The sequence below is a fragment of the Canis aureus genome, chromosome 2 (assembly GCF_053574225.1).
Source record: "Canis aureus isolate CA01 chromosome 2, VMU_Caureus_v.1.0, whole genome shotgun sequence".
NCBI classification, from domain to species: Eukaryota; Metazoa; Chordata; class Mammalia; order Carnivora; family Canidae; genus Canis; species Canis aureus.
In genome coordinates this window covers 49,617,584-49,644,360 of record NC_135612.1, presented here as the reverse complement: position 1 = coordinate 49,644,360, position 26,777 = coordinate 49,617,584, and the positions used below count along the sequence as shown (strand labels likewise).

Here is a 26,777-nt window from a genome sequence, read left to right as displayed (position 1 = left end):
AATGTGAAAAAAATTCCTTCCTTCCTTCCTACCTTCCTTCCTTTCTTCCTTCTTCCTTTCCCTCCTCCCTTTGATTATAATGTATCTGGACATAGTTTTCTTTGAGCTTATCTTAATTGAGTTTCACTGAATTTCTTGAATTTGTATATGTTCTACATATTTGGAAAGTATTCAGCCATTGTTTGTTCAAATATTTTTTTTCCTGAATTAGTCTCTTTCTCCTCTCTTTTTGAGACTCCAGTGACATGGATTTTAGACCTTTTGATATTGTTCCACAGGTCCTTGAAACCCTATTAATTTTTTTCAACTTTTTTTCTGCTTTTGTTCACATTAGAAAATTTATGTTGATCAATCTTCAAGTTCATTGATCTTTTTTTTTTTTAAAGATTTTATTTATTCATGAGAGACACACAGAGAGAGGCAGAGACACATAGGCAGAGAGAGTAGGCAGAGAGAGAAGCAGGCTCCACATAGGGAGCCTGATGTGGGACTCGATCCTGGGACTCCAGGACCACACCCTGGGCCAAAGGCAGGCACTAAACCACTGAGCCATCCAGGGATCCCCCTTCATTGATCTTTCTTGAGTCATCATTCTTCTGTTGAACTCTTGTAGTTCTAGGGAACTTTTAATTTCAGTTATTACATTTTTCAGTCCTAAAATTTCTACTTTTTAAAAGTTTCCACATCTTTGCTGAAAATCTCTCTCTTTCCATGTATTTAAAGAGACTTTGCCTTTACTTCACAGAATGGGGTTCCAGTAGCCATCTTAAAGTCTTTGGTAATGCCAATATGTGGGTCACCTCTGTGTTGGCATCTGTTGGCTTTTCTTGGGGGGTAAGATTTTCCAAATGTTTTGTGGAGTAATTTTATTTTTCCCTTCTTCTTTTCCTCTGTTGAGTAATTTTAAATTACTTAGTTTCCTATTGCTAATATAACAAAGTAATACACATTTACTGGTTTTAAAAAACCACAAATTTATTCTCTTATAGTCCTGGAGATCAGAAGCCTAAAATTAAGGTCTTGGCAGGGCTGCATTCCTTCTGGAGTCTTCAAAGAAGACACTCTTACCTCTCCCATCTTGTAGAGGTCTCTGTATTCCTTGGTTTACGGCTCCTTTCACCATCCTCAAAATATATAACTTTGATTTCTGGTTTTATCATCACATCACCTATTTGGACCTAATATTCCTGCTCCTCTGATATTATATCAGGACCCTTGTGACTACAACAAACCCAACCAGACAATCCAGGATAACCATTTTAAGATCTTTAATTTCCTCACATTTGTGAAATCCCTTTTAACATATTCATAGGTTCTGGGGATTAAGATGTGGACATTTTTTAGCCTATTACAGATTGCATTCTGTACATAGTAAAAATCATGTTTATGAGACCCTGGGTTCTTTTAAAATTTTCTAGAGAATGTGGTATTTTTGTTATTATTATTATTTTTTAAAGGCAAGTAACCAATTCAGTAAGGCTCATATTCCAAGTCCTATATTCTGTAGGCTCTGGTTCCAATGTCAATTTTATTTTCAAAGTGTATTGCTACTTGGGTCTGCCAACTCAGGGGCCAGTCTGGGCTCTGTGGGATGGCCCATGCTATAGTTCAGTGCTCAGGTTTTGCCAGGCTGCTTTGGGAAATTCTACACATGGGTGGCTTGAGAGTGAGCCTAGGATTTCATACTTAAATTTAGAGAATAGCTTCTGCTGGCCCATTCCAATTGGTGATGACTTCCATACTCTTTTGATTCTCTGGCTTTAAGTCTCGGGTTCCAATCTCTCTGCCTAGTTCCACATTTAATGTGAACAGTTCCACTTTAGGGTGAAACAATGGGGCAAAATAGAAAGAAAACAGTGGGGTTTCTCCCACACTCTTTGCACCAGAGAGGCTCTTTCCTCCAGTCAAAGAACAGGATTTTTTTTTCTCAGTTGGTGCCTCTGTGGCTGACACCGTTGCAATTACTAAAGAAGTGTAGGTTCATGATAATGATCTCATTTTTAATTTATTTACCTCTTCAAAGACCCCATGGCTTGCTTGGGACAGAGCCAAGGGAAATAAACAGAAGAAAAAAGATGGGGGTACCTACACATCCTCTGTCTCATTGGGGCCCCCCTTTTGGTTTTCTGGCCAAAAGGGGGAAGTTTCTCTTGGGGAATTTTTTTTTGCTGTCTGTGCCTGCTATGTAGTTCTAGGATTTGGGCCACCCTGGGGTCCAAGAGAGAATTGAGTTAAAAAATTAAACCAGGAAACTCACTGCTGTATTGGTTGTACTTTGACTTTTGATTTTCCTCCCCAGCATGCTTGCTATTATTTGCTTTTTTCAATTCTCATAGAGGTGTTTTATCTAGCTTGTCCAGAGATTTTAGCTGCAACCAGTGGGAGAGAGAGAGCAGAGTGTAGTCATCCCATTTTCTGCAGAACTGGAAGTCCCAGCTAGATTATTAATAATATGAATGACAACACGGCTGTGGCTTTAGATAAGAAAGTGAAATACACCGTCAGTCTTGGCCATGGTGATTTATCTTATCTGTAGGAAGAACTTATACTGAATTCTCCTCGTTATTCCAGGGGCAGATTATTGATACTTTTAAAATAACCACAGTAAATATTTATTGCTTATTTGATGTCTGTAGGAGCTTACTTTATCTTTCTGCATATAAACTACTCATCATCACCATCATCATCCTGAATAGTCTCTTCTTTTTCATCAGTTCCTGGATGCTTATAAGGGCTTTGCATATATCATATATCTTTGAGGTAGTCCCATTAGTGTATACTTTGCAGATGTTCCAGACTTGGACTTCTGCAATAATGGTTCTTTAAGACCCTGGACTACATCCATTTTATTCTCCTGCATGTACTCAGCACTTAGCCCAGTACCTGGTCCATAGTAGTTGCTCAGTAAATATCTGTCCAGTAGATGCAAGACCACCCTTGACCCAAACACTGCATTATATGCTATTTAAGAATTTAGGAATTTATACATGCTTTTTTTCTATTTGTTAGAGCTTTATTTATTTATTTTTAATTTTAAAAAATGTTTTTGAACTCATGACCCTGAGATCAAGACCTGAGCTGAGACCAAGAGTAGGATGCTTAACTGACTGAGCCCCCCAGGTGCCCCAGGATGTTAGAACTTTTTAAAATGAAAAAGAACATTATGCCAACCTGATTAAAAATATACACTAAGAAGAAATCTAACTGTCCTTGCCCATAAAGTCAAAGATTTTCCTCTTTGGTTTACCATTGTATTTTCTGAAACTGAATAGTGCTTAGCAGGAATAAGTACTTGATACTTGTCAAATGAATACAGGTTTTCCAGTCCAACAGAATAATAAAGCTTTTATTAAAACCAACAAAAGGGGCTGGCTGCTTGGGTGGCTTAGTCCATTAAGCTTCCAACTCTTGACTCTTGGTTTCGGCTCTGGGTGGTGAGACAAAGCCCCGCCTCCAACTCTATGTTCATGAGGAGTCTGTTTGAAGATTCTCTCTCCCTCTCCCTGCTTGCATATGAGTTTGAGTGCTCTCTCTCTCAAAATAGATAAATAAATCTTTTAAAAAATTGTTTAAGAAAAGTAAAACCAACAAAAGTATATTAGTACTCAGATTTTTTGGTGGCCATTTGCCAGTGAAGTTTGAATAATATACACCTTGTCATTAAGAGGTTTGTGAGCTCCTAAATAAATACTGTGACATTCCCTATTCATTGTGGACTCACTCTGTGCCAGGTGCTTTTACACATTTAAATCCTCACAACTCTGCCACTTTGCAGATGAGAAAACCATGGGCTGAGAGAAGTCAAGTTCAAGGTCATGAAGCTGGTTGGCAGAACCAGAATTTGGATCTCAGTAGGTCTGGCTCTGAAACCCGGGCTCTGAACTGCTGCTCTGTGCAAAGGCAAGAAAGTGTGGGGATCATGGTTTTGAAGTCTCAAGGTCTCTGGAGCTGGGCTGCCTGGGGTTTGAATCAGGCTCTGTGACTTCAGATAAGGAGCTAGACATCTCTGTGCCTCAGAGTCACCCCCTCTAAAATGGAGATAAGACTCATACTCGCCTAATAGGGTTATTTAGACAATTAAATAAGTTTTTATGTAAAACAAATAGTAAGTGCACAGCAGTCACTTTCTATTATTATTTCTGAGTACAGAGAGTTTGAATATTTGGTCTTCTGAGCGGGTGCAAAGCACCAGGCTGGTGGTTTATGTGGTGTCGATCATCTGGGCCAGGCTGCCTTTCTGCTGCTGCAGTAGCTCTGGCAATAGCCTAGCTCTATGCAATCGACTGCAGTTGGTGTCAGACACTTTACACTTGCCTGCTCCGCTGGTTTGGGTCGTGTGTCAAGTTGGCAGCTCATTTTCCCAGAGCATTTGGTTGGAATGGGACTCAGAGGCTGCGCCTACAGTCATAAAACACACAGACCCGGCTAAAATGGTCATAATCTTTCCTCGTGATGCATATGGATTGCTGCGGCCTTATTGATCAGGCAACGATCTCTTGTTCTCACGAGAAGCCCTGTGCTTACCCTGCAGAGACCGGTTCTGCTGTTTTGTGCTTTCTTTTCTTTTGGCATTTTGACAAAGTCTGCGAATTAACAATGTTCCAGGGAGTGTTTTGAAGTGGTTGGCTGTTTATGAATCTATCTTGCTCTGTGCATCAGAAGCTGAGACGACTGAAGATTATTATTGCGTCTTTGATCCTCTCCCCCACCCCCCCGTACAAGCTGCAGAATCATCTTTCTTGAACACCAATCTGATTGTATCAGTCTTTTGCTTAAAAATCTTCAATGGTGAGGGAGACTTTTGGGATGATAGAAATATTGACGGTCATGAGGTCATGATTGTGGTGGTGACTGTATATCAAAACTCATCAAACTACATTAAAACCACATCATTAAAATTTGTGCAGTGTACCATACGTAAATTACACCTCAATAAAATAAAAGTAACCAGGAGCAGAGAGAAGCCCCAAATCCTTTGGTGCTCATTCAGAACTCGCTTCTACCTGGCCACAGTGTCTTTCCAGCCTCCTTTCTTTCCAACTCTGCTTCCCTGTCCCCTACACTGTAGCCGCGCACCTTTCCTGGCCTGCCATGCCCACACACAAACCCAAACATTTGCATTTGGTTTCTTCTTCCAGGACAACTCTTCTCTGTCCTCTTTTTCCTTTCTTTTGAGATCTATGTGCCAGGGTCTCTGGATACCACTAGACAAGTCTATTACCTCCCCCCTGTAGGGCATTTCTGTCCTTTCTGTCCCCACTGAATTGTTTCTTGTTTCTGGCACATGGGATCTTTAGAACAGAGGGAAAGGTAGGAGATAGCACCAGACAGGAGGACCTAGATACAGGCAGGTTGATGTAAATAAGATCCCCAAAGCTTCTCTTTTGTGACTTCTTCCAAGACATCTCCTGTTCTCCCTCCAACAGATAGAAGCAGGAGAGCAGAGTGGTTGAGAGTTTGGACTCTGAAGACAGCCTGTCGAGGTTCCCATCTCTTGTCCTTGCTAACTGTGTGGTTTTGGGCAAGTTACTTAACCTCTCTGTATCTTGGTTTTATATCTTAAAGATAATGAGGACAATCATAGTTTTCTACTCCAGAGGATTAAGTGAATTAATACATGTCAAGTACTAAACACAGTATCTGGCTCATAATAATGGTCATATAAATATTGGTATTATTATTCCTGCCCACCAAATACACTGAGATGAGTAAGAGCCCATCTTGAAAGAACTTTTTTTTCCTGGTGAAGTTCAGACAATCAAATGAACAAGTCAATACCAAGGTGATACCACATTGCAATAGCTGCTATGAAAGGAACAAAGAGGATAATGTGCTAGGGAGCAATTATTTTTGGAGGAAAGAAGAATTTTTTGGCTGGTGTAGTGAGGCCTCTGAGAAGATAGTATACTCAATCTAAGTGCTGAGAGGGGGCCAGGCATACAAAGACCATAGGAGGGGTATTCCAGGAAGACAGAACAGCAAGTGAAGAAGCCCTGTGGCAGCATGAGTGTGCTGTGTTAGAAGAATGGAAAGGAGCTGCTATGGCTGGAACACAGGGAGGCTGGGAGATGGGGTCATAAGACTGGCAGGGGTGTGGTCATGTAGACATGTGCCAGCTATGGCAAGAAGTCTGAATTAGATTTTAAATGTTAGAAGACACTGGAGAGTCTTTTAAAAAATATATTTGTTTATTTGAGAGAGGGAACATGAGAGAGAGATTATAAGCGGTGGGGGTGGGGAGGGCAGAGGGAGAAGCAGACTCCTTGCTGAGCAGGGAGCCTGATGCAGGACTCGATTCTAGGACCTTGGGATCGTGACTTGAGGCAAAGGCAGATGAGATGCTTACCTGACTGAGCCACCTGAGAGTCTTAAGCAGGTCTTGATCCTACCAGAACATTTAATACCTTCAGTTTCCTTGGTGGAAGCCAGATCAGGAACACTGTCTTCTGGGTTGTTCCCTGCAAAGGCTCTCCCACGGTGATATTGCTACTGTTTCCTCCAGAAGACTGGCCCACCCAGGCCTGCCCTGTTCTCAAAGTTTTCTCAGCCCACTTCTTTGACCCCAACCCAGCCTGTGCCCACACCCTCATGACTTTCCTAAGAAACTGTCCAGTTCCAACCTGGGAGAGATATTCCCAATTTCTTCCAAATGCCTCAAAGTTCTTTAATTAGGAAGCCCCACAGAAGAAGTGCATATGCATAGGTGAGTATTTCCAACAACAGAATTAGTCATCACACAAACTGGCTGGGGGAAATATTGAACAAAAGGACTGTTCTTTGTGGCTCTCTCAGATCTGGCCATGCCTCTGATGTGGAAGCCTCTTCCTCTGGATACCTTCTCAGTATTTTGATGTGGGTTTACCTTGATCTTACCTGTCTGAGGATTTCCATCTTATCCTTGGGATCTTGGTTTTAGTGTATGTTGAAAACCACTGCAAAGGTCCTCAAACCAAGCCAGCTACTGTTGAAGTGAGAAAATACACACAATTGTCATCTCCTCTGATCATTTAGCAATTTTAGTGTCCTGACAGCATGAGTCTTCTGATCATTTGTCTGACAGAGCTGACACTAAACAGATTCTGGAAGAGCCAGCGGATCAATCTAGAGAAACAGCCTTCAGCAACTCCAATTCTGATTTGAGCAAATTGCAAATGAAATGCATTAAAACCTGAACAATAGAAGGGTTCATGGTTAAGAAAGTTTGATTTAAGAGACAGAGAAACCTGGCTTTGAATCTCAACTTCATTGACTATTTTTGTGGCTTTAGGCAAGTTACTTGAATTTTTTGTGCTTCAATGGGGTTGATAATTAAGCTTTGCAATTACCAGTGTGATAGCTCTGTGTGTGATAACCATGTAAACTGTCTAATAGTGCATAGTAGGTACTCTATACTTTAACTCCATTCTTGGCTGGAGGTTGAATGTTGAGGGCTATGTTATCATTTACTTTTGTCGGCTTTAACTTAAAGCCAAAGATCATATTCTCCCAAGAGTTTAAGTCTCAGCACTATCCCATCTTACCTTCCTTTACCTTCCCATTAATATTCTTAAAAAAATATTTTATTTTTAGGTAATCTCTCCACCCAACATGGGGCTCAAATTTACAAGCCTGAGTCAAGAATCACATGTTCCACTGACTGAGCCAGCCAGGCACCCCAATATTCTTCATTAATGGGATCTAGCATGCATCAAGCTGCTGGCTAGCTTAGGCAGTTTCTTCTTCAGGGAGCAGCCCATGGAGCAAATTTTAATTTTGGGGGCAAATGGAATCTTACTGTAGTGGTAATGGAGGGAAAGCTTTTTCTTTTCCTTCAACTTTGTAACATTTCTATGTAGCTCATTAAAAGGTGGTTCAAGCCACTCCTGAATGGGTCAGCCTTTCAGCATTGAGCCTTCTGAGCCTACTGGCATCCCCAGTGTAGGATTCAGTTTAAGTTGTAGATACTGAGTGGAGTGAAGGCAAGCTTCCACCCAGCTGTCTTGATCTGGAGGTGAGGAAAACATTGCCCATCCTGTAGTTCATAGAAGAGATAAAAGAAGAGGTGGATGGCCATGAAGGTTTTTTGTTTATTGCATCAGAAAAGGTGAGTATGATGATGGGGTAATGTCTCTAAGAGCATGGATATAGGAAGTCTTCTCTATCAGTCCCATAAGGGAGCACATTTCAGACACATGAATATGTAGTATGCTGTCTTGGTATGACTGAAGCAAATCTGTTGAAGAGTAGCTTTCCAACAAAGTATTTGTCATATCAAATGTAGCACGATCTCCTCCTCCATCTCCCCTTTCCTCCACTGGTAAAAGAAAAGTAAAAATTCCATATCGTTGACAGATCTCAAGCTGATGTATTGGGTATTTTAAGTAAAAGAGAGAGAATAAACATTTCCTTAATTCCTAGTAAGTGCTGACATTTTATGGGCATGATCTGGTTTGCTTCTCATCCTGTTCCCACAATGTAGGTGCTATTTACCTGCACTTGGTAGATAAAGAATCTATGGTCCTGTGGCTCTGTTTAAATAGAGATCAGCATTCAAAATCTCATGTTTCTGACTCCTGAGACCACCAATTTCCACTTTCCTATTGATGATGGGCACTTTGGCAAGTTCTTTCATGCTCAGGGATTTGGGGGAGCTCTATTTAATGGACATTTGTGGCAGGTCTGTGCTAGGTACTGTGCCACAAAGTTAAGTGAGACCTATATTCTTCAAGTCCCTCTTATGCTTTATGAATTCACAATGTTATGAATGTTAAGTGTTTTAAATGCTTCATAAGAGATGAAGGTGGATACAGTTTCTTCTTAAAAGACCAGAAATGAAGTTATTTTTTTTGGTCTCAGGCAATTATTTAGGGTGTTAAGCTACTTGTGAAAATAAGACATTTAGAAATGATGAGCAGATGAAAATGTCAACATTTTCAAAGGCCAGGAGGAAAATTCAATTTGTGTTCCATCCTGTCCTCAGCAAATAGTTTCCTCCCCCTCTGTTTTCTTATTAATCACAAGTGAATGTGGATCTGGCTTATTTACTTCTTTGATCTGTTTGCTCATTGACATTCACACAGCTTTGGGATAGGGTTTTCATTTCCTTTGTCATCTTGATGAATGCCTGGGTGGTCACACAGCAAAATGACTGTGCAGGCCAAGAAAATGGATTCAACAGTAGAGCTTAGTCTATGGAGAAGGATCAATGACACATTACAAGCATGGAAAAAACCTATGATGGAATCTACTATAATAGGTGTGAAGAGTTTTGAGAGGTATGCCTCAGAGTTTTGACCTGGTTCAAGTCCTAAATCTTAAACTGGACACAAGTGTCCCAAGTGAGGTGGTGAACCCAAGCAACTGTGTGTATAGTTCCTATCTAACCACTTTTCATGAAGGGTCTATATGATTATAGCAAACATATTTTCTGGTCTCTACATGGTATTTCAATAGTTTATGATAGAAAATCAAATGACAGGATCTGGGTCATTCAAGTGAAAGCCAATTTTTCCCATATCTATCCAGGTAATTTAATCCCAATTTGTATGTAATCAGGATCACATGGTGGCCATGGCTTTTTTTTTTTTTTTAAAGCGGATTTACATCCTTTAGGCCACCTTCTTTCTTGATCCTAGACTCAGTAAAATCCTGGTGTTAGTTACTATAAATGGTGCCTTATCCTTTGTTTTTTATTGAATTATATATTCATAATGTCTATCTCTTCCCTAGAATATGTACTCCATGAGGGCCAGTCTCTCCAGTTTTGTCACAGGAGGTGCCTGGCACTTGGTAGGTTCTCAATAGAGGCTGCTGAATAAGTACAAATGAGTGAGTAAAGCAAACCTTAGACTCCCTGGATATATAGATAAATGGCAATTCTCTGTAACAGTTTCCAAACTTGAAAGCTCTATGTGCTTTTGAGCCTGGTTTGTGACTAACTAATATCCAGTAGAATTATGGACTTTCCCATTCACAAATGGCATTTTTAAAGGTGGTAGGGATAAGAAAATTAAGAGGAAGTCCTTAAAATGAAAGACCCAAAGAGGTGATCCTGACCTCCTCCAGGGAACAGGCACTTGGAGTTGTTCCATCCAGCTGTGACCCAATGCTGATTCATCTGAGATGTCCTTGTGGTCAGTGGCATGCATTTGAGAGATGGCCCACTGGGCCTCTGGCTCAGAATCATCAAAGCTAGCTGGCCTCCCAGGGAATCAGGTTCATGAACATCATCAATACTAACCTCATCATTGGGACTATATTCAGGTTCATAATATTTCCCACTCTTGAAATAGGAACTTCTTGATTCTGAGCTTTTTGAGATAGCTTTTATTGGGTTATTAATATGCATGCATTCATCCAAATATTAATTGAGCACTAGCTATGTGTCAGCCAGAGTGCAAGTCACTAAATTGCATGCAGAGCTTGAAGCAAAGCAGGTGCTCAATCTCGATGACAGTTGGATGGATGGTCATACACCACACCTCAAGAGGCTTCTAAAAAGGAAAGCATTCTCTGCTTGAACTGATCCTTACTTTAAATTAATCATAGGAAAAACATTCTTCTTCTGTTTCATACAAATCATGTTTCTCCTACTTCAATTTATTTTGAAATGTCACTATATTTTTTATTTGAATGCATTTTTTATCAGGAGGCCAGCAATAATGTGGTTCTAGACAATCTTATTTGAGATGTGTATTTCAAAATGAGAGAAGAAAGTGCAAAATCCCAAAGGTCTATTCTCTCTCCTTATCTTTTAGACTCAAACTCTTTTAAAAGTGCCTGTAATGTAAATATGCATATACACATCTTCTGTCATCTATCTATCATCTATCTATCATCATCTGTCTACCTATCATCATTCTATCATCTGTCATTTATCTATCTCTAGATATCAATTACAGAGACATACAATCCAGCTCAAACTAAAATCTTTTTCATTCTAGAAGATCAGATGCCATGAAGTTTGTTTGTTTGTTTCTTTTTTTCTTTCTCTCGTTCTTTTCTTCTTTTCTTTTCGGGTTTATTTAGTTATTTGAGAGAGAAAGAGCATGGTGGGGAGAGGTAGAGAGAGAAGAGCATCTTAAGCAGACTCCCCACTGAGCCCAAGTAGAGCTCAATCTCACGGTTCTGAAATCGCTACCTGAGTGGAACCAAGAGTTGGACACTTAACCAACTGAGCCACCCAGGCACTCCATGTTTCTTACATTATTTTACAAATAACCTAATTCAATTTCAACTATGACTCCCATATGGAAGAAGTGACACATGACAGCCCCTTTACTGAGAGAAGTGACAGCCTCATTTTGGCTGCCAAACTGATTATACCACTTGTTTATCTAATTAGTTAATTGAGTGAGTCATTATTTGAAGACAATGAACTGAAATAATTTTTAAAGAAGCTTTCGGGCAGTAAGAAGTAGTGCTTTTTTGTATGCATAAAAAGGAAACGGAGAAAATACTACCTAGCTTAAGAAAGTCTCTGATGCTATGGAATTATTATTCCCATGGTTCTGGGATTCTTTCATACTGTCAGTTTTAATCAGGGTATGGCCGGATGAGAACATAATATATATAGATAGCCAATGAGATTTTACTATTGAAGGAAGAGGGGCTGTATGGAATTCTCCCTTCTTCATATCATTGGATTGAACTCTATTAAATTTTTTTAACTTTCAAGCAATTTATCCCATTATGTAGTTAAGAGCATGCATCACATTTTCTGGTCATACCTGGGCACTACGATGGATTTGCTACACATCCTTAGGCAAGTCATTTAACTTCTCAGAGCTTTAGTTTTTCCCTCTGAAAAATGGGGATGATGGTGACTCCCACCTGGAAAGGTTAAAGAATGTTTGTAAAATGCTTAGAAAGATGCCTGGAACATAGTAACTTTTCAATAAATGCTACCTATTAGTATCTTGCTTGGGTATAATGAACAGATGGTAGATGTTGTGAGATTTGATACATGGGTATCAGTTATTTTTTGGGGAAAATTTTGGCCTTGGTAAGCTCTTTAAAATGTCCCTTGGAATCTTCCCCCAAGGTCCTGCTAGTAGAACCTATACTGCGTTCTGATTCACCACCCCAGAACTTTCTATTCTCCCATTTCTTTTTTCTTTAGCTTGTTTTTTTCCATTGCTAGTCAGCTGCTTCTTCCTTTGTGAGCTTGTAAAGTGCTTACTCATGACTTCCCTGCTACTTCAAAGCCATATGTTTCATTTTATCAGTGGCATCCAACTTATCTATCTGACCTTCACCACTTTATTCAGAATTCAAGCAGTCAGAGGCAATTGCCCTTCAACTCCTCAAACGTTTGCTTGGAAACTCTAAGCCAAAATGTCACCATGGTGCCTTAGGATTTCTCAGACTATTTTGCGTAAATGTAGACAAAATATGCATATGTACTTGGTATACTAATATTAGTAGAATAAAATTATTATGCATTTGCTTCAATTAAGATAAATATTTATAGTATTTCTTTCATTTTTTAAGGAAGTATAATGTTAGAAATTATTCCATCTTGTCATGGAAACTTCTTTTTTTTGGGTTGGGAGGGGGAAAGGGTAGAGGGAGAGAGAGAAAAAGAGAGAGAGAGAGAATCTCAAACAGGTACCATGCCTAGTGTGGAGCCCAATGTGAGACTCAATTTCATGAAACTGAGATCATGAGCTGAGCCAAAAATCAAGAGTCAGACACTTAACCGACTGAGCTACCCTCAGGCACCTCTATCATGGAAACTTCTGAACCAGATGTTCTCTCCATCCAGTTGAATATCAACTTTAAGACATTTAAGGGAAAAAAAAACCCTAAGAATCAAATTTATTTTGATTTTTAATTCACAAAGATCTGCAGCATATTTCTATTTTGTTTTGATTTGTTTCTGTTTGCATCTATTTGGCTTTTTGCATGTAGTCCTTTGACATGATACAGATGGCATTTTCCTTCCTTCATTTAAATAAATAATCAGTGGGCTTGACCTGTAAGATATGCAGATGTCTCCCACACACTGATAAATGTCCTGGTCTTATGAGTCCAGAGCTCATAGCTCTATTAGAAGGTATTTTGTTTTTCCCCAGCAAAGCATATGAGAATGAATGAAATGGAATAGAGATGATTCTGCCCTTCAGACCCAAGGTCAGTGTCTTTTGAGATTTCCTGGGGAAATCAGTACATTTTTCAAAAGTCAAATTGCTGAACTGGAAAAGTGATATAATGGTGATTAGGGTGATGATCATGGCTGGCATTTGTTCAACCTTTACCCTGCACTCAGTAAGTCACTGAGCTCTCTGCTATCCCATATGGTAGATCTCATTATCTCTTTTCCCCAGATGAAGGAACTTAAAACTCAGGAGGGTTAAGTAACTTCTCTAAGGTCATGTTGCTGTGGCCAGATTCTGAAACCCACACCCATCACCCCCTAATGAGGCTGACCAATGTGTCCTGATAACCCAGTGGGGTATGGTCAAACCCCTCCAAAGATAGGCTCCTGCCTATCTGAGGTTCTCTAAGACCCCTGCTCCTTTTCTCTCCTATGTTAATTACTTATAAATATATAATTTATAAATTAGGGATTATTACACTGTGGTATATTTCTTCTTTAAACAAATGTGGGTGTTGGCAAGAAATTTCCTGCTTACTTTCTCCTAACAAAATATGCCCTGGCCAATCTGAATATTTGTTAGTGAGATGTGAAATGAAAGGCTGAGACTGGTTTCTTTTACACCCGAAGCTGGTACATACAGGTCTTCAGGGGACCCATTTGACAGCTCACTGTCATAAACATGTTTTCCTTTATGTAAATAGAACTAATGATATAGTTTAAATTTCTTTATGCTTTGCCAGAAGTGAGATAAAGCATTGAGCAAGAATTATTTGTAAAACATGTTATAGGGGAGCAACATCATGATAAATATAAAAATCATTATGTATGGAGTTGGTCAAAGCTAGTCTCAAAGCTCAGCTCCACTACTTACTTGCTTTGTGTTCTTTAGCAAGCCACCTAACCTCTCTGAGACTTGGTTTTCTAATTTTTAAGAGGAGGTAAGCTCATCTACCAGCAGAATTATTGAATAAGCTGTAGAAATGTGAAAAGATTTATGTGCTTAATGAACTTTAAAAAATAAGACTCATCTTTTTTAGGCAGTTAACTTGGAAGCATGATGCATCAACCAAATACACAAAAGAAATTTATTTGGAGGACTTGTTTACCTTTGTAAAGCACATATTGTTTTTGCACTAGAAAGAGATGATTGTTTGAGCATGCTGTATTCTTATAATGAGTGCAGAAGTCCTGAGTCACACATAAAGCATACTTTAAAGAAAAACTGACAGGCATTAACATTTCACAGGCATCCATCCCTGGATGTGTGAATATTGCATTAAAAAAATCTACTGGCATTATGCTTTGTGGCATATTGTTGGAGGTGAATAATTTATCTGGTGTGACTGCTTGAGGAAATATTTCTCCATATCTGCAAGTGGATTCTTCTTTCTCATTTCTCAATAGATACATTGCATAGGTAAAATGAATTCTATAATGCTCTTAAATGTTTCTCAGTAAAAGATAAATTTCAGAGTCTCACATTTAATCAATTATTTTCTACTTGACAGCAGAGTAGGAGAGCATTCCAACCAGCTTGCTCACCAGCATCAGAAAACAGCAGGTAAAGGTCACTGTCCAATGTGCTGAAAGCTGCTACTGCTTTTGAAATAAGTAGCCCTGCTTATAAAATCCAAAATTTAAAAATCTTTTGCAGTGTGTAATTTGACAGATAACATCTGTCAAATACTGGTTTGATATCCAGAAGAATAGTGATAATCTTGAAATTATTTGATTTTATGTTTTTTATTGCAACAGTAAATAAGAATTTCTCCTGCTACAAAAATAAATGGACTTGTATAATTTTAGTGAGTGTAAATTATAACTAATTTAATAATTTTAAATATTCATTTATTAGGAAACAGCACTTGGGATTTGTGGGATTCTTTTCTGCACAGAACTCTGACTCTATGTATTTTTTAAGGCTGGTATTTTGATGCTTAGAGCTTTTGAAGAAAAACTGAACCACATAAATGAAAGTTAAGCTAGCTCTGATTCACTATATTTGGATTTAATTTAAAATATAATGTCAAAAACTACAAAATAATAATAATGAAATTAACTGATACTCATAAAATATTCAAATGTAAATTACTAAGAAATTTTGGGCTGAAAGCTTAACATGTTGTATGAAGACTATATATTAGCTTTTATTCAGTTATTTTATTTGACCAATAAGTTTTCCTATATTCACCTTATTTTAAAAGGCATAATTACAGAATCACAAATACAGAGGGCAAACCAGTGGTTACCAGATGGGAGGACAGTGGGGGTATGGGTGAAGTAGGTTAAGGGGATTAAGAGGTACAGACTTCTAGTTATAAAACAAAGAAGTCATGAGGGGAAAAAGTACAGCATAGGGAATATAGCCAATAATATTGTAATATTTTCTGGTGACAGATAGTAGCTACACTTACCATGGAAAGCATAGGGTAATGTATAGAATTGCTCAGTCACTATGTTGTACACCTGTAACTAATATAACCTTGTGTGTCAATTATATTTTAGTTTTTTAAAAAAGGAATAATTATAGAGAGATCAAGTGAGATAAGCAGAGCTCTATGACTTGCCTTCAAGGGGCCAAGACAGGTCCCAGGAATACGTCTGTTGGTTGAGTATATGCTTTAACCATTTGAGTCCTGAGAATTGGGAAGCCAGAGGAATGCCTTTTACTCTGAACATGAGTGTATGGTTTGGATGGTGAAAGTTATCTAATGGCTTTTTTTAAAAGAAATTTATTGGGAAGCTCTTTTATAACCCACCAACTATTAATATAGGCTGCTTTTCTTATTGTTCTCATGACCTAGTTTTTAATTATCTGCATTCTCTTTCTTACCTTAGTTTTTTTTCTCCGTATATTTTCTCCTCCTCTGTTCCTTTTGTGGATCACATTTAATCCATGGCACACTGTCATAATTGGTCCTTGGAAAGATGTTCTGTGTTTTGGAATCTAGTTATTGTCATTCTTTCCTCACCTCCATTCCATTTATCTCTTCTCAGATGCATCCACTGCAACATATTTAGCGAGACCACCTACATAAATTCTTAAAATATAATCATCATTTTAAAAACAGATTTAATTTATTTGTTTATCTAGAGAACACAAATGGGAGGGGCAGAGCGAGTGAAAAAATCTCAAGCAGACTCTCCACTGAGTGGAAAGCCTGACATGGGTCTCTACCTCACAACCATGAGATCATGACCTGAACCAAAACTAAGAGTCACAAGGTACCCCTCATCATTTAATTTTTTATATTTTATATACAAAGATGGCATGGCATCATACTTTTGTTGTTTCTTCCTTTTTTGTTCAATGCTATTTTAAAATATCTACCCATGCTAATCTATATGTGCTAATGTATATATGTGCATATGTTTATATGTATTTCAATGCTTCTGACTTTATGAAGTCAATTTTCTCTAAATTAACTTACCAATACAATCTAATCATAAGAAAATCCTCCGTTTATATATAATGTTGCAATCTTATACATGAATATGGTAAATCTCTCCATGTAATATATAACATAAAAGTGTTTTTTGGCAGAGTTTTAGATTTTCTTCATAAAGGTCTTATACACTTATTTTTAGAATAATTCCTTGATACATGTTAGATTTTATTGCTGTTGTGTATATTATCTTATTCCATATTATGTTTTCTTGTTAGTTACTGTTGATAAAGAGAAATGTTATTTATTTTCGTATGTTGACCTTTTATCTATCAACCTTGAATTATTACATCTAAATGTATAAACTACATGAGATCACATCATCAATAATGCTCATTATGCCTTGTTACTTCCAATGTTTTCTGTTTTTTTTTTTTCCCCTTCGATTTTCTTGCCTAATTGCACTGATGAGGGCCTCCAATACTCTGCTGTACAGTTGTGGTAAAAGTGTGTATTATTTTCTTGATCTTAAAGTGAATGAATATAAAATTTTCTCATTAAGTATGTTGTTTCCTGTAGGTTTTTGGTAATGTGTTTATATATAGTCACAAATACTTTTTCATTAAGTTCCAAGAATCTTCAATTTTCCATTTTTGTTTTTTAAAATATTTTATTTAGTTAGTTGAGAGAGAGAGAGAAAGAGCAAGTGTGAGTGGGAGAAGGGACAGAGGGAGAGGGACAAGCAGACTCTGCACTGAGCATGGAACTTGATGTGGGTCTTGATCCCATGATCCTGAGATCATGACCTGAGCCAAAATCAAGGGTCAGATGCTTAACTGACTGAGCCACCTAGGCATCTTCCCATTTTTATTTTATCTTTCTCCCAGACATAGAATATTATTTTTCAGACATATAATGTTGATTTCTAATATTATTGCTTTAAGGTCAGAGACTAATATGTATGAAGTTTCTGTTGTGGTGTGGTACATTGTAAATTTTTGCAAATATTTTGTATGTATCAACACACCTCTACACAGAAACTTTTTTAGTTCTTCTATGAAATGACTTTGTGTTTGCCTTATCGTTTTCTGAGAAGGAAGTATTAAAATCTCCAGCTACAATGGTTGATTTATCTACTTTTTTCTGTAGTTTTATCAGCATTGCTTCATATATTTTGATATGGCATTATTAAGAGCATTAGGTTCATGACTATTATAATTTCTTGATTTAGTATTTCATCTACCAGTATAGATCATATGTATTTATCCTTATGATAATTTTTACCCAAGTTTTATCTAGTCTAATATGACAGTTATTACTGTGAATTTCTTTTGTTTCATATTGTTTCATTCCTTTATTTCAACTGACAAAGACTCCCTCCTGAGCAAACGTCTCTCAGGCCCTTTTTAACCCTCTTCTTGACTATACCTTGACTTTGGCCTGCTAATCTTTGTAAATATGACCTCTTGAATTTAGTGTTTCTATTATAAGATCTGAGGTCTCACTGAACTTTATCTGCAAAAATGAGATAATATCAGATATCAGTACATATTTTACAGTGGATGTGATAAGAAATTAATGAAATAGTGTATAAGACATGATATTCTTGATGTGTTTATGAACAAGAGAATATGCATTGCCCCTACAGCTCTAAAATTTTTGATAAAATTATTCCTTTTACAAAAGGATGGGAGGAAAACTGGAGAGAAGGTGATGTTTTCTTCTGTTTCACAAGGTTAGGGAATTTGCTGTGATTTTTCCCATTTTAAAAAACCATAGGGGCACCTGGCTGGCTCAGTCAATAGACCACACAACTCTTAATCTCAGAGTCATGAGTTTAAGCACCATATTTAGGCAGCGAGCCTACTTAAAAAAAAGCAAATAAAAACAAAAAAACAAAGTTTTTCTTGCTGTGGACAATTAATAACTTTTAGCAGCTTCTTTTTATGGAGTGGGCCTTAGGGACCAGAATGTGATTCCTAGCTTGAAACCAAGTCATGCTGTTTGCCAAGTGCCTGCTGTGCAGGCTCCTGAGCCTGGGCAGAATGGATGTTGTTTTCTGTTGCAGCAAGTTGGCCTGGACAGTTCACACCTGTCATTTTCAGGCATGTTACTCTCATACCTTACATTTTTGCCCATTTTTTCCTTTATGAAGTTAAAAAAAAGCAAATCTAGTCATTATTATCTGTCTGTTAATACTTGGTGGTCACTTTGACACATTAAGGTGTCTGTTCCTTGGGCATCTGTGTTTGCTCAACAAGGTGCCCCTATTCAGCTCTTGGAAGTGAATGAGTAGGGGAGAAGACAGCAAGCTGGAAGGGAGCTCCTGCAAGCGCTGTGGGAGGGGAGATTATTCAGGGAGTTTTTGCCATACCAGCCTGATGCCCTGCCATATAGTAGTACCTCAACAAACATTTGTTGTACCCTGTTGACCTGATGGGTATGATTAACCTCTTATTTCCAACAAGTAGGGCTAACTTTACTTTGCCCTGACATTTTCCAAACTGAATATTAAAAAAGAACAAGAACAAAAGCACCATCAGAGCCAGGGAGCCCCCTCAGGAAGACCCAGACCACCTGCAGTTCCTTCTCTCCCTTGGAACAGAGCAGATGGTGGCTGCACTTGCCAGGTCTAAGCAAGAAGAGGCAGATCTGAGAGTGGATCCACATCATGCATTTTGAAAATGTTAAGGCCTTTGAAGACAACCATATATATGAGAAAAGCAAAAACACTTTGCCAACACAGAATGAAAGCACCCATCATCTCAAGTTGCTTCACATCCTAGTTCTGGAAAGCACTCAGCTTTCATAACTGTCCATTTATATTAATGTGAGGACTAATTCTCAAGCAGAAATGCTTGTAAAATGACCCCAAAAGAGATCACTGGAATAGATTTAAGTGGTATGAATGTACTTATCGGCTCAGAGACAGCAGGCCAGAAAAATATTTTGTTTTCCTCCACCTTATAGCACGTTTAAGTATATCACACTTAGATTATAACCTCATGGACCCACCAAATGTTCTCCTCCTTTTACAGTGAAAATGCAGAAATTGCAAACCTGTGTTTGTATTAGCTAACTAATCACTAAGGTACAGATGAGTCAGAGAGCTTTCTTTCTCATAGGAACCTGGCCAGGGCACTGGGATGCTGTAATGGATGGCCAGTGCAGGACAGAATCATATTTGGGTTGAGTCAGCTGAGATCAGTTGAGGGCAGTTTTTATTAGTGTCTTGTACTAGGGAGATTAGCAGAGAGAGAAGTCCTGGAGAGAGAAGACAATGTTACAGTTAAGCAGAAATGGTACAATAGAAAAGCAGGGAGCTCTGGCTTCACCACTCGAGTAACGATGAACAGAGCAATGCCCATGGAAAGAGAAAGCTCTGTGTCCACCCCCCCCTCCTCTGCCTTGTAAAAGTGTGACCATGGGCCAGCCCACTCATGTCTCTGGGCCTCATGAGCTTCAATTCCTGTTTTGATGAAGTTGGGATAGTGCCTGTGGGCAGCCGGGTTGCTTCCAGCTTGGGGTGATTGAGAGTAATCTCATCTGGAAACATCCTCATGATCACACCCAGAAGTAATACTTAATCTGAGCACTCCATGGCCCATTCAAGTTAACACATAAAATGAACTTTCACTACCTTCTAGGGTGGTGGGCAGGTTAGATGCAAAAGTACAGATAAAGCATAGCAGAGTGCCTGACACTTGATGGTTACCTGCTCTAGCTGTCTTTATCGGGTTATGGATGTTGATATTGTTACCTAGGTACATTTTCTGTCAGCAGAATTGAACAGCCTGGGAGAAGGCTGGCATTCTGCAGTTCTTTCTATTCTATTATAGCTGGAACAAAATATGTATATCTCTTTAAAAAAAAATCTGCAAGCCTAGAAAATATCCATACAAAGGAAACTGTTTAAGTGCTTTAGACTTCGTGCTCATAATAATTTATTAAAGATCTGCTACTAAAAGTGTCTTCTTTCAAAAATAAATCAATAGTTCACACATAGCCCAAGACACTAGAATTATCTTCCTCTTGCTAGAAGTTAGTCATGGAAAGAAAAATCACATTTGATGTGTTTGTGAAACATTTATTCACTCTCCTATGTCCTGGGCAAGGCATGGGTGTAAAATGATGCAGAAAACATCAGTCTAGGGGATGCATATAATTCTATATAAAGAATTAAGGAATGAAAATAAAGATGCACTAAGTGCTGGTGCATTACAGAGTTACATAGAAAAGCTGGAAATGGGGCAGCCCTGGTGGTGCAGCGGTTTGGCGCCGCCTGCAGCCCAGGGTGTGATCCTGGAGACCCTGGATCGAGTCCCACATCAGGCTCTCTCTGTATGATGCCTACTTCTCCTCTGCCTGTGTCTCTGCCTCTCTCTCTGTCTCTATGAATAAATAAATAAAATCTTAAAAAAAAAAAAAGAAAAGTTGGAAATGACATGTTATATCTAGGTGGGTGTTAGACAAAGGAAGGGGCATTTGAATTGTGTTTTATAGGCTAATAGGACACTCCTTGAATATGTGGGACCCTGTGGGGTGGAAGGAGGCATGAACTAGGAGACAGGCTCTGGAATATGGCTACAGATGAGGCAAGTAGCTGAGGCTGGTTGTAAGGCCCTCCATGCCAAGTTAGGGAGTTTGGATTTGATACTGCAGCCAAAGGAGGAATATTGTAGAGCCATATGCATTTGGCACATATGCCTTGGAGAAACAGCAGAGACAGAGAAGGAAAATTGGCAAAGTTATGAATTATCCTCTATTTATATATCAACCAAATTTTTTTTTTTTCTGGCTGAGAAAGATGTGCCTACTGAGGTTTGTCAAGATGACATTGCATTAAAATAAGGGCTATGCCATTTGTGTCTGTTAATGTGTAAAAGTGTCTCTATGGAGTAAGTCTAAAGGGGACAAAGAGGAAGAGAGCTCTGGGATTCTAGCCAAGCACAGGGTCAGGCAGGTAATAAGAACAATGACTGTTTTTCACATAGTACTGGTGACTTGCCTGGCTGTGACACTTGGCCCTACCACACAGGGCAGTTGAGATCTAATCCCAGGGCTGTGGGATCTTGCCCCTCTTCTGCTCAGTCTGTCAGCCCATAGATGCTGGTCTTAGCTGGTAGCAAATGAGGAAGGCCTGTATGCCCTGCTCCTGATAGATATAGGAGTGAGTCTGGCTTTATCAAAATATCACACTCCTTCCCAGAGAGTCAGTATCAATTAACATAAAAGAATATTCTCATCACAGTTTTTAATAAGAAAAAGCATTGCCGTAAAGAGGAGAATGGATCATTAAAGAGAAAAGTACAGGGGAATACGATATGGCAGTTAAAGTAAGTTAGCTAGAACTACATGGGGGAACCTGGGTGGTTAAGTGTCTGGGTGCAGGCTATTAATTTCAGGCCCACTTGCTGATGAGGAAGTAGCTTTGAACCACTGAGGAGGAAAACTATTCTTTTCCTCTAACCATCTTAGGTTCATTGGCCAGGGCCCTGTCAACTAAACGCTGAAGACAGGTTAACAGCAAAAACAAATTGAAGCTCTGGGACAAGTGCAGTGTGCGTACACATGGGTGGACTCCAGGATAAGAAACTCAAAGAGGTGGTTAGAACTTGGGCTTAGATAGCATCTTAGCAAGACAACAATACATTCTGAGAGAAGTGACAAAAGAGAAGGAGTTTGAGCTTCTAGGGTGCAATATTGTGGGAAGGCAAATATGGGGAAACTAATGGAAAGGAAAGACTTGTTAGTAAGATTTGTGATGTAGATTCCTCCCATGCCGCCTCAGGCTGATAAGAGTCTAGAATTGTCTACAGTGATTAAATTCTGTCCTTCCTGCTAGAAAGGAAAGAGGGGACATCTTTACAGATTTAAGTTCTGCTTTCAGGCAAATGGGAGAGGGCAGAGAGCTTTTCTCATATCTGCTTCTTCTCAATTGTCTTCAGCTGAAAATAATTGATATGCCAAAGTGGTATATTTGGGGGTGGCACATTCTGCTGCTCTTCAGAACATAATGTGGCAGCTGGGTGGTTAGGTGTGCTTCTCGTTGACCAGGGACTAGGTGGGGCTGGGCCCAAGTGCCAAGGGGATTCAGATATTTGGCCCATCTAGAGAGGCAAGCTCTGATAGCTCAGAGTCTGGCTTTCTTCTGAACTGTTACCACTGATTAGGACTTTCCATATTTATGTATCTGAGGTGCATTCAAAAGTTTGGGGACTGCCTTGATCCTACACAGATTCAGACATCTCTTACTGCTTATGTGCTGGTATTTGATAATTTACGTAGAGCTAAGGTTTCTGCTGAGAGAATCAGATGTTTAATTTTTATGTCTGTTCTTTGTGGCCCATTTCACTGAGATCCAGGTGGAATTGCTCTGTCAGAATCAAGCTTTTGACCTTTGAAATGCTATTTCTAGAATTGATAAGAATGGTGAGATACAGAGAGTTTAGAGAGATTTATTGAGCCATATGACCTTGAAACTTGTTCATATATACTGGTTCTCCCCATCATTTGAAAGTAGAGCATTTCTATGAAATCCTTCATGGGCCAAAATGATGTAAAACAAAAAAAGCAATTCCATTAATTTATATGGGAAAATTTTTGAGCATTCCCAGACCCCCAAAATAACATCTCAGACTTTTCTGATACTTTAGGACACATCTTGCTAACAGAAGATTTATTTTATGCACAAAATAAATTGAGATCAAGCACAGCTACTCATAGATAGTTCAAAGCTCTGGTGCTTGGTGCTTAGATGCTGTGTGGAGTTCTGGGGAAGGATGTTGGTGAGGTGAGGGGGGCACTCTTGCTGCTTGGGGTGCATGCTGTCTCTATAACGGCCTATTGCAAAACAACCCCAGAATGCTAGTTTCATGTTTTTCACAAAAGCAAGAATCTTCTCTGGATTTCTTTTGGTTAGTGAAAACAGGCAGGTCTTTCTTAAAGGCAAAGTGGTGTAAAGTGAACTTTCAAAAAGAGGGGAATATCTGCAGTTAGAAGAAAGGCAAATGCCAATTGCTGTTGATGACTTTTTGAACACATTTGTCCTGGAGAGAAGGGAAGAAACTTCAGAGGGGCTGGCGGGGACTGTTAGCGGCTGTTGGAAACTCCAGTGTGTCAATGAGGGCTTTCACATGGTCAGTGGTGGCAAGACCTGGCCCAACTCATTAAAGGCAGGTACATGAGAAGGTCCAATGGACTGGACCTGAGTTGATTTATCTTACATAAATAAATTGAGAGCCATTCTCATTTTCTTTAGATGTATCATCAAGTCTGAGCATCAAGGAGAAGGATTAATACAAATGTCATAAGATAACTATTTTGTGTTGGCTATAGTTTTTGGGAAATGGACATCCTGGCCCCTCTGTTCTGAATGCTCCCCCACACCCCACACCCTGTATCCATCTGACTACCTCCTATTTATCTTTCTAAGTGAAACTCAGATTTCATCTCTGGGAAGCAAATCTTCAGATACAGTGAATCTCCCCTCCTGGGGACCATATTGTACTAGATTGGGTTCAGGGCACGCTATCCCAAAAATGGCACCTTGGCATGTGGAATATTTTAAGCAGAAGGGGCTTGAGAAAAATGGCATAAGCAGGAAGGTCACTGTGACCTGCCGTTCTTTGCCTTTCTTCCCTAAATGGGTCATAAAAACCACATGTGAGAGGTGTCCTTCCTATACCCAGAGGAAAGGACCATGTTTATCTTTGAAGCCAAAGGAAGCCTGAGAAGAGTCCTAATAGGCCTTGCTAAGTTTCCCTCAGTTTACTACACTTCTCTCATGTTCTTTAACCTATCATATGTCTACCCAGCTGGCCACTCTTCATCAAAGCTAGCATAAATATACTCAGCTACAAGTGTTTCTTTGGGTCTTCATTTCCTTAGAAGGGGTCCCATGTCACATAAAGTTCATATTAAATAAATGTGTAGGCTTTTCTCCTATTAATATGTCAGTTTAATTTTCAGACCCAACCCTAAAAGGGTTGGGAAAACTGTTTCCTCCCCTACATACTACCTCTGAATCCTCAAGTTTGACATCAATTGAGGGGATAGCTTTTATTTTAAAATATTAATATTGCGCTTATTGCATAAGAACCCCTATTCTAAACACTTCTACACATACTCATTTAAGTCTCATAGTGACCCCACGATGTAAGTACAAATATTCTCTGTTTTACAGATGAGAATAATGAAGCCACGAGAGGTGTAGTATCTTGCCCAAGGGGACATAGCTCATAGTAGTAGAGCTGAGATTCAACTTTGGGTAGTCTACCTATGGAATCTGTGTTCATAACCAGTGCGCCATGGTGCCTCTCCCTAAATGCTACAGCCTACTAACAGCTACCTTGCATCCATATGGATCTCCTGATCCTGCCTCATCTGCAGTCAAAGCTGGTTCTCCCACGCATTTTATCCCCCGTCACTGTCCATGGCTACTCTATCATCAGAACTGCTCAGGCCCACATATCCTTGATTTCTTGACTCTTCTCTTGCAGTCACACTCACATCTGATTCATCTGCAAATCCCGGTGGCTTTCCCTTCAGTGGTTGAGCCCCATCTGGCAGTTCCTAATGCTTCCCTTGTGACTGTGCTGGGCTAAGCCACTGCTGTTGCTGGCCTGGATGATGGCAGGGCATTCTGCCTGTTAGCTTCCCTGCTTCCTTCCTTGTCCCTCCACCCCTGGCCGATTCCCAGCACGGCAGCAGCCAGTGTGAGCCTTCTGAAATCTGTCAGATCATGTCACACTTCTGTTCAATATCTTTCATTGTTCGTGACTTTACACTTGCACCCTTTACATGAAATACTCTTTAAATATCTTCATGGCTTAACTCCCGTATTTCCAGTTTCTACTCAAATGCCAACTTACCAATGAGATCTTCCCTCACCTTCTTACATAAAATAGCTCTATTCTTACTGCTGTGGCTTCCATCTCCCATAACCTGATTTATTTTTATGCACAGCACTCATATAACATTTACATTTACTGATTTGTACATTTCTCACTGCTCTTGCTAGAATGTTATCTCTCTGAGGGCAGAAACTTTGACTCTTTTGCTTAATGCTGTGTCTACAGTGCTGAGAATAGCACTTAGTATATGGTAGATGCTCAATAAATATTTATAGTGTGAACAAAAATGTTAATGAATGAGAGGACTACTTACTTTGTGCTAGTCACTATTATAGCGTGTTTATATACATCATCTCTTTTTAATCTTTCACAAGCCCTCTGAGGGCTTCTAGGTGACTATAGAAAAATAATTTGCCTCCAGCTCAGTTTCTTTATCTCTGAAATGAGCATAATAATAGTACTTGCTTCTAAGAGTTAAGCATGTATAAATCCTAAGAATGGTGCTTGGCACACAGTTCCTGTCCCAGGAACTGAGAAGCAGAGTGGGGGAGTTTAGCACACAGGATTTGTGCTCTTGAGAGCAACACTGGAAGGAATAATAATAATAATAATAATAATAATAATAATAATAATAAACAGAGTGGCAAGAGGGAGGATGTGGCTTCGGTCTCATTACTTCAAGGAATGCAGGAGCTGGAAGGACCCAGTAGAATTGGCTTGCACTGGGGCAAGTGTACCTGGCCTTCATATTCCCACATCACTGAGTCATGTACTCCAGGCTTCTCTGGAAGGGGCATGGCCTCGGGCAAGTCCATTCTCTAGGGTAGAGACAGCCATCCACACTCCCAGGAGCTGGGGAATGAGAGTTGAAGTCTCCAAAGTACGTGAAGGTCAGGGTGCAGCAGGCCAGTACCCCCTCCAATAAACTTTAGTAAATGTTCAAAATCACAGTTTATTACTGCACTGTTTTAAGTGGCAAATGCCATCCTTTTACTACAAGCTGACTTTGAGAGTCAGCTTGCCTGTAAAGATTTAGGATTGGATTTGATCTATGAGCCTTTGTCCCTGTAGACTTCCTCAAGTGGAAGATGTCCAGATGCCTTATTACTTAGGACAGGCCTGAGGTGTCAGTGGGTCTACCTCATCCCCTGTGATGGAGGTGATTTAGAACAACACAAGGCTCACCTTTTGAGCAAAGGTCAGCAGGCTTGTGTGTAATGCCATTTAAAGGAAATCTCCCTCACCCCTAGGGTGCCTCGGTGGTTCAGTCAGTTAAACATCTGCCTTTGGCTCAGGTCATGATCTCAAGGTCCTGGGATTGAGCCCTGCATTGGGCTCCCTGCTCAACAGGGAGTCTGCTTCTCCCTCTCCCTCTGTGGTCTCTCTCCCTCTCAAATAAATAAAAGAATCTTTTAAAAAATTAAAAAAAATATATAAAGGAAATGCCCTTACCAC

The 26,777-nt window shown here is 39.4% G+C and overlaps 1 protein-coding gene across 6 annotated transcripts in view; it reads left to right on the top strand.

Moving 5' to 3' along the window:
- SV2B (synaptic vesicle glycoprotein 2B) overlaps nt 1-26,777 on the top strand; it is a 173,597-nt gene that overhangs the window by 57,271 nt on the left and 89,549 nt on the right. The window contains exon 2 of one of the 6 annotated variants that reach the window (XM_077871254.1): nt 16,176-16,306. The exons of the other annotated variants lie outside the window; for them this stretch is intronic. The gene's annotated coding sequence lies outside the window, so the exon portion shown is untranslated. The remainder of the gene's footprint in view (nt 1-16,175; nt 16,307-26,777) is intronic. 6 annotated transcript variants of the gene reach the window in all.